Raw genomic sequence first — 10,941 nt, 5'->3', positions numbered from 1 at the left:
GACACCTTGCAGTGCTCATATGGTGCCAAGATAGAACCTGGGCCAGCCACATGCAAGACCTTACCCACTGTACTATCTCATAGGTCCAAAGACAGAAATTCGTAACTTAATTTTGCCATGGCCACTTGCAGCAGTCCCAGTAAGTGAGCTTGTCTTGGGGATAATGTTCATTGTTTCACTGATTCTCAAAATAGGTTCATTACCCAATATATTTGGAATGTCTGCCATAAAGCAACTAGAAATTCTTATTTAAAACCCCATATAATTTGCTTTAATCAGTTAAAAGCAGCCCGAGTTTAGGTTCTGAATTTTGTGGTTTACTGTGCAGTACTAGAACATTCCTCTAGGTGGCAACAACCTTCAAATAAATAAGATTTTTACACACACACACACACACACACACACACACACACACACACACACACACACACACACACACAATGTGCCAAAGATAGTACCCAGACTCTAAACTTTTTTCAGCTTTTAAAAAAGTTCTTGGGTGCACATCTGTTCCTTGAATACACCATGAGTCATCAGCATGAATCACTCGCATTTTCCCTCTTGAGATCTTGAATTTCATGCTTTAATACTTTCATGCTCAGGGGTGTTCTGGGATGGTTTCAGTCTTTGGAGAAACCCGAGTTCTTTTTTGACCATGTTACTCTCCCTCTCTCCTCAGAATTTCCAAATAAAAAAATTGTGTGTGTGTGTGTGTGTGTGTGTGTGTGTGTGTGTGTGTTTGTATGAGACAGACAGACAAACAGAGAGACAGAGAAAGAGAAAGAGTTGGTAACACAGCTGATAGGGCATCTATGTTGCATGTAGTTGACCCAGGTTCCATTCCCAGCTTCCCCCATATGGTCTCCAGAGCCTGCCAGGAGCAATTTCTGAGAGCAGAGCCAGGAGTAATCCCTGAGCACCGCTAGGTGCAGCCCCAAAACAAATAAACTAAAATATTTTTGTTTGTTGTTGCTATTTTTTTTTTTTTTGGTTTTTGGGCCACACCCGTTTGACGCTCAGGGGTTACTCCTGGCTATGTGCTCAGAAATCGCCCCTGGCTTGGGGGGACCATATGGGACGCCGGGGGATCGAACCGCGGTCCGTTCCTTGGCTAGCGCTTGTAAGGCAGACACCTTACCTCTAGCGCCACCTTCCCGGCCCCAATTGTTGTTGTTGCTATTTTTTGAATTTTTGGGTCATACCCTACTGTGCTGAACGCTAACTCCCGGCTATGTGCTCAAGGATCACCGACGGCTTGAGGGACCACTTTCAGTGCCAGGGATTGATTGCAAGACAAGCGCCAAATCCCACCTTGAAAGGTCTGACCCAGCATAAACTAATACAGCAAGTACTTCCCGGTTCTGTGATTTGACTGCTGGGTTGATTTAGCAAAGGCACAGGCAAGGCAGATTTTCCCATTCAAAAATAGTTCACTAATACCTTAAATACATTTATATTCTCAGTTCCTAGACCAGATTGAGTGGATAGCCACAAGAAATAGGAGCATTATATTTTGACTCACTTGGAAATGGCTTCTTCTTTTTTTTTTTTTTTTTTTTTTTTTTGGTTTTTGGGCCACACCCAGCGGTGCTTGAGGGTTACTCCTGGCTGTCTGCTCAGAAATAGCTCCTGGCAGGCACGGGGGACCATATGGGACACCGGGATTCGAACCAACCACCTTAGGTCCTGGATCGACTGCTTGCAAGGCTAGCACCGCTGTGCTATCTCTCCGGGCCCGGAAATGGCTTCTATATAAAAACTCCAATAGGTACATGAGTGACAGTACAGTGGGTAGGGTGCTTGCCTTGCATGTGGCTGACTCAGATTCTTTCCCAGACATCCTCTATGGTCTCCTGAGTATTGTTAGGAGTAATTCCTGAGTGCTGAGCCAGGAATAACCCTTAAGCATCACTAGATGTTGTTCCATAGGCAAAAAATTAAAAAATGAAAGCAGGTACCTATCTTCAAATATCATACAGTCTGACTGAAAGGAGACAGATAAAATAAAAGGATGGCTCTCAGTGGCAGAACAAGAGACTTTAGAAAAACAAAATTTGAAGGGTTTACTTTTGGGTATATTGCAGTGGAGATGTATACTATTGCAATTGGATATTTGAGTATGGCAAACTTCCAACATGAGATAAATGTATGGGAGACATTAGATGACAGTTGTTTATTTTTGTTCTGGGGTCATACTTGCTAGTGCTCAAGGCTTATCTTGGCTCTGCATTCAGGGATCAACTCCTGGTGGGCTCAGGAGATCAGACGAGTCATTGAACCTGGTGCCAGGGTTTGAATAAGTTCAGCCATGTACAAAGCAAGTGCTCTACCTGCTATACTATCACTTCAGCCTCTTAGATGGCTTTTAAAGTGATGAAAGAGGATTCAGCCACAAGGCAGTAAATGTAGATAGGGAAAATGCTCTAAGGATTGTGCTCTGGAACGCTTCTTTTTTTTTTTTTTTTTTTTGGTTTTTGGGCCACACCCATTTGACGCTCAGGGGTTACTCCTGGCTATGTGCTCAGAAATCGCCCCTGGCTTGGGGGGACCATATGGGACGCCGGGGGATCGAACCGTGGTCCGTTCCTTGGTAGAGCTTACAAGGCAGACACCTTATCTCTAGCGCCACCTTCCCGGCCCCTCTGGAACACTTCTAGGTCAAGAAGTTAGAAAGAGGGCCGGAGAGATAGCATGGAGGTAAGGCATTTGCCTTGCATGCAGAAGATTGGTGGTTTGAATCCCGGCATCCCATATGGTCCCCTGAGCCTGCCAGGAGTGATTTCTGAGCATAGAGCCAGGAGTAACCCCTGAGTGCTGCTGGGTGTGGGCCCCACCCCCCAAAAAAAAAGAAGTTAGAAAGATGAGAAAGAATCAGTGAAGGGGTCTGAGAAGGTGCAGTCAGAAGTCAAAGGAAAAAATGTGTAAGAAAGCACACTATTTGTTACTGAAAGGCAAAGTAGAATTAACAACTGAAAATTGAGTGTTCAATTGGTTCCAGTGTATATAGGTCTTCAGTGAAGTTTAACAGTAAGTTTTCATGGAACAATTGGAACAGACTACAGAGGCTTCAACAAAGAATGACAAGAGAGATTCAGAGTCAACATATGTAGACAGCTTTTGGGGGCATTCCCCCCATCCCAGATTTGGGAAAGAAACAGTATTGTAGCTAGAGAAAGAAATGCAGATAAGAGAATTATTTTTTGTCAGGTGGGAGGAAAAGCAGCTAAGTTTGGAGTAGTGGGAATGATTCAGAGAAAAAGGAACTAACTGGTGATACAGAAAGTGAGAAAAAAATCACCGGAGGAGTGATTTTTGTTTGTTGGGGGCCACGGCCTTCAGTGTTCAGGCTTGCTCCTGGCTCTGCACTCAGGAATCGTGCCTGGTGGGCTCAGGGATCATCTGGGATGCAGAGTATTAAACCAAGGTCAGCCTCGTGTAAGGTAAACACCCTATGCACTGTGCTATTGCTCCAACCACAGAACCTAAGTGTTTTGCTTTGTTTTGAAGTCACACCTGACAGTGCTCAGGACCTACTCCTGGCTCTGTATTCAGGTATCACTCCTGGCAGGGCTCAGAGAATCATAGAATGCTGGGGATTGAACCCTGGTTGGCCAACTGCAAAACAAGCATTCTGTTTCAGCCACTGGAGAGTTGATTTTGAAATGTTTACAGGGTGTAGCAGCCAGTCCACCAGACCCCTGATGGTGGGAACCAGGGCACTACTTTGGCTTGGAGCAAAGGCCTTTATGCATCCTACCAAAAAGAGAGACATGTTTGGAAATAGATGTAGGGACTTAAGTTGTGACTGGTGGGGTGGAGTGGAGGCTTATTCTCAATACTGGTGGTTTCTTAGTCAGAAAGTCAGCAGCTGAGGATAAGAGTGAGGATGAGGAAGGAAGAGACAAGCGGAGAAAAAAGCTTTTTTTCTTTTTTCTTTTTTTTTTTTGAAGATAGAGAGGGAGTAATGAGGAGAGAAAAATGGTCAACAGAAAAAGTAGGATTTTAAGGTGTCCAGGATTTCATCATGTTTCTTCTCATGGTAAGTTTAGGTAGATAGGTGCCAAACTCTGTTAGTGGTCTTTTCACAGCACCAGCTTTTTTTTTTTTTGGACCAGCTTTTTTAATTAACCATTGTTTCACTCACTCAGTTCCCATTTCAAATCTCTCTTTGCCTCTTTTAACAATTTCCTTCTGAGCCGGAGAGATAGCATGGAGGTAAGGCATTTGCCTTTCATGCAGAAGGACGGTGGTTCAAATCCCGGCATCCCATATGGTCCCCTGTGCCTGCCAGGGGCGATTTCTGAGCATAAAGCCAGGAGTAACCCGAGTGCTGCTGGGTGTGACCAAAAACAAACAAACAAAAAAAAAAAAACAAAAAAAAAAAAAAAGAATTTTCTTCTGAGACCTGAGAGATATCGTGGAGGTAAGGCATTTGCCTTGCATGCAGAAGGACAGTGGTTCGAATCCCAGCCTGCCAGGAGCAATTTCTGAGCATAGAGCCAGGAGTAACCCCTGAGCACCGCTAGGTGTGATCCAAAAACAAAAACAAAAACAAAAAGAATTTTTTTCCAGGGCTAAAGCGATAGCATAGCAGTAGGACTTTTGCTTTGCATGCGGCCAATCCAGGACAGACCTTGGTTCGATCCCCACCATCCCATTTGGTTTCCCGAGCCAGGAGTGATTTCTGAGTGCATAGCCAGGAATAACTCCTGAGCGCCATAGGGTGTAGCCCCAAAAAACAACAACAACAAAAAAAGAATTTCCTTTCATTTTTAGGGCGGAGGCACAACAGTAGGGCATTTGCCTTGCACCCATTTTATGTTCCTATCCCACCTCTAGGCCCCAAAGTTCAATGTCTTTGAAACTTTCAACATATTTAAGTGTTGTTCTTTTTCATATTTCTTTACTCTATTTTGGTAAAGAATTTGCTTGTGTTTTATTAAATAAAAATATCTGTACAATTAAAGAATTTGGGAAATTATTTCATTAATAAATATTAGCTACAAATAAAAATCTACAAAAATTCGAAAAGTCTACAGTACACAGACCCCAGATGCAATGAAATGAGATATTAACTACAGTGTGACATGATCAATTATTCCAGTCAGGGAGGATGAGGTAAATAAAAAGCAAAGTTACAAACTCCCTAGAAGTAAATGACAACATGAGGCTGTCTACCAAACTCTGAAGGATGTTGATTAACATGAGTTAGTACAAAATTTAATATATTATGTGAATGTATTTGCTAATAAGAAAGAAAGAAATCCTAAAAGGAATCAACTCTTAAAGCTAAAAGAATAAAAGTGGCAGGAAATTCTTTTTTTTTTTTTTGGTGATGGGGGTAGGGGTTAGGCCACACCCAGCGGAGCTCAGGGTTTACTGCTGGCTCTTTGCTCAGAAATCGCTTCTCGCAGGTTCGGGGGTCCATATGGGATTCAATGGATGGAACCAGAATTGGCATGTTCAAGGCAAGCTCCCTCCTCACTGGCAATCGCTCTGACCCTGACAAAAAAGAAGAGGGCTGAAGTTACAGCTCACTTCATGAAGCTCACCACAAACAGGGATGAGTTTAGTTAGAGAAATAACTACATTGTGAACTATCCTAACAATGAGAATGTATGAGGGAAATAGAAAGCCTGTCTAGAGTACAGGTGGGGGTAGGGTGGGGAGGAGGGAGATTTGGGACATCGGAGAGGGAATATTGCACTGGTGATGGGTGGTGTTCTTTACATGACTGAAACCTAACCACAATCATGTATGTAATCAAGGTATTTAAATAATATATATATATTAAAAAAAAAAAGAAACCAGCTAACAAATACAAACTTTAAATTTAACTATCAAAAGGCAAGCACTCTGCAGGGCAGGTAAGCACAGCCTTTGCTTTTCCAGAGGTGATCCCAATATACAACATCATAAAGAGACATCGTTAGTCTCTTTCTCTCTCAGTATTCTGGTTTTTGATGATTGCTTGTTAGGTCTCTAAGCATTGTTGAAATTAAAATAATGATTATAGCGCTCACTTAGATAGCAAATAAACGAGCTCATTCAGTATTTGGTTTTTTTCTTCTGACTTACTTAACATGATATCTTTTAGTTCCATCCAATTTGCAGCAAATTGCTTGATTTCACATTTCTTGAAGATGCAAAGTACTCCTTTGTGTATATATACCACACTGTCTTTATCTACTCACCTGCCACTGAACACCCAGATTGTTTCAATATCCTAGCTATTGTACTAAGGGTTGCAATAAATAATAGCATGCATATATCCTTTCATATGAATGTTTTTGTGTTCAGGGGGTAAATACCAACAATTAATTATTTAAGAAAACTTGCCAAGGGCCCGGAGAGATAGCACAGCGGTGTTTGCCTTGCAAGCAGCCGATCCAGGACCAAAGGTGGTTGGTTTGAATCCCGGTGTCCCATATGGTCCCCCGTGCCTGCCAGGAGCTATTTCTGAGCAGACAGCCAGGAGTAACTCATGAGCACCGCCGGGTGTGGCCCAAAAACAAAAAACAAAAAACAAAAAACAAAAAAAAAAAAAGAAAAGAAAAGAAAAGAAAAGAAAACTTGCCAAATAAAATGAAGAGTTGAATCCATAGAGTCAAATTATTATATTTCAGAATATAATGGCCCAGAATGATAATTTCAAAATATGTAACAGGGAATGGAAAGATAATATATTAGAAATAGACTCCTATTGATCTAAATTTTGATAATTCCATTTGCCTTTTTGTTGTAACAAAAAACATGAAGTAAATTTGTGCCTACAAGGAAGCAGGCTAGGCTCAGGGGTGAAAAAATGACCTCATTGGTAGAGAAAAGATCACACTGGTGGTGAGATTGATATTGAAGCATTTTGAAGTGGAATCTTCATGGCTCAATCCCAAGAAATTGGGGAGATGCAGATCTGGGAGCAATTGCCTACACAGAGAATAGTCTACACAAAGTTGAAGAAAGTAGTATAGGTACAGAAAGATTCCACAGCAAGCTTTCTGCTCCAAACACTAAGGCTAGTAGGCAAAAGCTCAGTTGTGGAAAACAAAACCACAAGCAGTTTCTCCCTGAGATCCTGGGGGTGGGGGGGGGGAGTTTATTGGGAACGCAAAAACCACACCCTGGGCTGGCGAACAGGTAGAGTAAGGCACTAATCCAAAAGGTGCTTCAATCTAAAGGTGCTTTCATCCAATGGGTAACAAGCATCAACAAAGAAGAAATATCCTGAATAAGTGGAAACCAGTTAATCCAACACATTTAATCTTGAAATTACTGTTTTAGGGGCCGGGCGGTGGCGCTAAAGGTAAGGTGCCTGCCTTGCCTGCGCTAGCCTTGGACGGACCGCGGTTCGATCCCCCGGTGTCCCATATGGTCCCCCGAGCCAGGAGCAACTTCTGAGCACATAGCCAGGAGTAACCCCTGAGTGTTACTGGGTGTGGCCCAAAAACCAAAAAAAAAAAAAAAAAAAAAGAAATTACTGTTTTATGAACAACTTGTTAAATCACAGTGTTATGAATTTTTAAAGGCAATCATATAAAATATTCCTTAAAATAGATAATATATATATAATATAATATTCCTCAAAAGGAATAACACTAAGCTATTTGCATAATAAAAAAGCAAACTTTACAATTTTGTCTTAGTGCTTAAAGTACATGCTTTATTTTTTGGAAGGGAAGCAGACCCAACAAAGCTTGGAGTTCACTCTTGGCTGTGCATTCAAGAATTACTCCTGGTGCTGGTTGGGGTACCATATAGGATGCTGGAGATAGATTCTGAATGGTCATGTGCAAGGCAAGTGCCACACCTACGATGATCCCTCCAACCCCTAAAGTGCATGCCTGTATTGTGTGAAACCTGAGTTTTCTTTTTTTTTTCCCCCACACCCACTTGATGCTCAGGGGTTATTCCTGGCTAAGTGCTCAGAAATTGCCCCTGGCTTGGGGGGGACCATATGGGATGCCGAGGGATCGAACCATGGTCCTTCATTGACTAGCACTTGCAAGGCAGACACCTTACCTCTAGTGCCACCTCACTGGCCCTGAAATCTGAGTTTTCTTTCACATACATAACTATAGAGAAACTGGTCAAGGAGATCACTCATAAAGACTGAAGCACATAGTTTGCATTTGGAAATCCTGAACTTCAATTCCTTGTAACCATATGGTATCCCCCAAGTACCTCAGTAAGTGGTCCAAAGAGCAAAAAAATAAAACAAAAGAATAACTCCTCCCATTCCTTTGTTGCTGGTGCTACGATGCCTAGGGGTCACACACATGCTCAGTTGGGATGCTCACATATGTGGTTATGGTGCTTATTGGGCTCTCATATCTGGTCATAATGTTCACACTCTTGGCTGCAGTACTTTCCAGGAGCTGTTGTGATTACTCTCTCTTTCAGGACCACATTCTTTAGTTGTGGTGCTCCTGTACATTCTGATTGACAGCTTGCCTACATCATTGTGGGCTCACACATGTGCTCTCAGGGGTACACATTCTGCACCTGGCTATGCTCCTAAGATCATATACTTTCCCAGAGAGAAGAATCATGACACTCTGGGCTCTATGGGAAACTGGAAGACCAACTCATGACCTTATGCTTGCAAGGCAGGAGCTCTTGAAATCAATCTCCCAGGTTTTTCCCTATCAAATATTTTTGAACATGAAAGATTCAGAGCACCAGGGATATAGTTCAGTAGTAGTGCCCAGGGCTTTGCATGTATTATAATGGCACCACAAATATCCACACAAATGGTCATCTCAACTCAGAGTTTATCATTTCCATGCATTAATCTTTGTTTTGAGCCCTCATCGAACAGTACTTTGGGATCACTCCTGGAAGGGCTCAGGAATCATATTTGTACTGGGGATCAAACTGAGCTGGTAGTGTGTGAGGGGCAAACACCATACCATCTATACCATCTCTCTGGCTCCATAAATCTTCTCAAAATGAGATTCTATGATATGATAAAAATTAAAATGAGCAGTGTCAGAGGGGACACTATGGTAATATATTAACAAGCAGGAATTCTGAATCTATTTAACTATAGTGATAGGAGAAAAAAATGGATTATTATTGTAGTGATAGGAGACTATGGAACAGCTTTCTGACTTTTTTTTTTTTGTGGGTCACACCCGGCAGTGCTCAGGGGTTCCTCCTGGCTGTCTGCTCAGAAATAGCTCCTGGCAGGCACGGGGACCATATGGGACACCGGGACTCGAACCAACCACCTTTGGTCCTGGGTCGGCTGCTTGCAAGGCAAATGCCACTGTGCTATCTCTTCGGGTCCAGCTTTCTGACTTAAACACTATAATTATAACTGGGGAAATGAGGCCAGCATGGTGGCGCTAGAGGTAAGGTGTCTGCCTTGCCAGTGCTAGCCTAGGACAGACCGCGGTTTGATCCCCCGGCATCCCATGTGGTCCCCAAGCCAGGAGCCAGGAGCGACTTCTGACTGCATAGCCAGGAATAACCCCTGAGCATTACCGGGTGTGGCCCAAAAAAAACAAAAAAAAAAAATGGGGAAAGAAGAAAAAAGAGAGGAAAGTATTTATGGACATAAATTCATTAGAAGTTGATGAATTGGTCCAGTGAGATAGTATAGTGGGTAGGGCATTTGCCTTGCACATAGCTGATCCAGGTTTGATACTTGGCATCCCATATAGTCCCCCGAGCACCACCAGGAGTAATTCTTGAGTAAAGAGCCAGGAGTAACCCCTGAGCACTGCTGGGTGTGGCCTAAATACAAAACAAGAAAAAAGCTGATAAACTTCTGGGACCAGAATAATAGTAGGGCATTTGCTTGCATGCAACCAACCTAGGTTCAATTCCCAACATCCCATTTAGTCCCCTAAGCCCACCATGAGTTATTTTTGAGCAGTAATCCTAGAGCATGACCAAATGTGGCCCCAAAACTAACTCACTAGATAAAGTTGATAAACTCCAATAAAAATACTTTAAAAACTTGAAATCTATATAAAAGGAAGACCATAAAAATATCACATGGTACAGGGGCCAGAGTGATAGTTATAGCAGGTAGAAAACTTGCTTTGTATGAAGTCTACCTGAATTTGATCCCTGAAATTCCTAAAGGTTCCCTCAGTCTCATTAGGAGCACAGATACCTGTGTACAGAATTAGGAGTAAGGCCTGAACATTGCTGGGTTTGCCCCCCAAACAAAACAAAACAAAAAATCAAGGGGTTGACGAGCTAGTGTAGTGGTTAAGGCTCATGCCTTGTATGTGGTTGACCATGATTCAATCTTTGGCACCATGTGACCTATTTGTGGCTATAGTGGCCCCTGAGCACCTCTGGGATGGCTAGAGTAATTCCTGGCCCAGCAGAGACCAGTAGTATCACATCTTCAGGCTCTCACATTGAGGCAACAGTTTAATTGGTGAGAGTTTCCCAGGATCCCCCATGTGTCCTAATTACTGCCTAGGAGATCTTTCCCTTAAAGATAGAGTATGACTCAAAGGTCTCAAATCTTGCATATGAAAAATCCCCAACAATGCTCTCTGATACTGCATTGCCTCCTGAGTCTTGCCAAGTGTATCCTAATGGTCGCTTGCTGAATAGCACAATATTGCATGCTCAAGCACACCTGTCAGGTCTGCACTATCGGACTAAATATTGTCATGGAGTGGCTCCAGGGTCTCCTGAGCACTATTTCAGAACTCTCTTCCCAACTGAGCAAAAGAGGCAGTGCAAACATAATTAAAAAAGCAAACACTAAAAGAATATGAAGTCATTTTACATTGCTTTTGGAGAATAAGTTATAAAAAAAAAAAAAGAACAGTAGATGCTATTATTCAGAACAGGGCGTCAACTGAAACAGTCTTAATAAATAGAGGGCTGGAAGTATTATATGAAGTAGGTGACTGCTTGAATTAAAATACACGCCTTCCGGGCCTGGAGAGATAGCGCAATGGCGTTTGCCTT

Source organism: Suncus etruscus, chromosome 7 (assembly GCF_024139225.1).
Source record: "Suncus etruscus isolate mSunEtr1 chromosome 7, mSunEtr1.pri.cur, whole genome shotgun sequence".
NCBI lineage: Eukaryota > Metazoa > Chordata > Mammalia > Eulipotyphla > Soricidae > Suncus > Suncus etruscus.
Note: the sequence above shows the minus strand (reverse complement) of the source record.